Raw genomic sequence first — 757 nt, forward strand, 5'->3', positions numbered from 1 at the left:
TGCATTCTACAATAAAGGAAAATTTGATATGCATGATTCAATTTCTCATATGTAAGTAATCTTATTGAATAAAATCTTATTGAATAAAATGCTCAAATGAGGTTAATTGGCCCACTTATTATCTATGAGAATGTTACAGCAAAAATAAACTTATTGATGGATGGATTGATTGCCAAGATTGGACTTGAATTTATAATGTTCCTGCCTCAACTTCACAGAGTGCTGAATTACGGCGTGTGCCTAGATGTGTCTGTGACATCCTTGGTAGTTGGCTTTGAGCCTGCTTCACTGTGCTCTGTGGCTGGCTTGTTGACTGAACTTTCTGCCTTGAAACCCTGACTCTGTCACATCAGTCACAAGGTTGAAACTCACCAGGCTGCTCCCTCTGAAGGCCTGTGCTCACTTTAGCAGCACGTAGACTAAAACTAGAACAATACAGAGATTAGCATGGTCCCCGTACAAGGAAGACACACACATTTCCAGATCAGTATCTAAGGCTGACCTGATAGTAACAGAAAGAAACCTTCCCTTGAATGAGCTGCCCAGGAAATGGTGGCCTTCCCCATCCAGCCAGCCAATGGTTCGCATACAGATCCTGATTTCACTGGGATAGGTACACAGTTGTTTCACTGTGCAGTTGCAGTGATTGAGATTTTATCCATCACTAATCTAATCCCCCACTGTGAAGGTTAATTTCACGTGTCAACTTCAGTACGTCATGGGATGCCCAGATAGCTGGGCACACATCAGGGTGTTT

The 757-nt window shown here is 42.4% G+C and overlaps 1 non-coding gene across 1 annotated transcript; it reads left to right on the forward strand.

Annotated features, from left to right (window-relative positions):
* The first annotated feature begins 395 nt into the window (after positions 1-395).
* On the forward strand, positions 396-500 carry LOC111756445 (U6 spliceosomal RNA). The gene has a single exon (XR_002790937.1). It is a non-coding gene; the product is annotated as a U6 spliceosomal RNA (small nuclear RNA).
* The last annotated feature ends 257 nt before the right edge of the window (positions 501-757 follow it).

Source organism: Cavia porcellus, unplaced genomic scaffold, assembly GCF_034190915.1.
Source record: "Cavia porcellus strain 051 isolate PalLab524CR breed Dunkin Hartley unplaced genomic scaffold, mCavPor4.1 scaffold_7, whole genome shotgun sequence".
NCBI classification, from domain to species: Eukaryota; Metazoa; Chordata; class Mammalia; order Rodentia; family Caviidae; genus Cavia; species Cavia porcellus.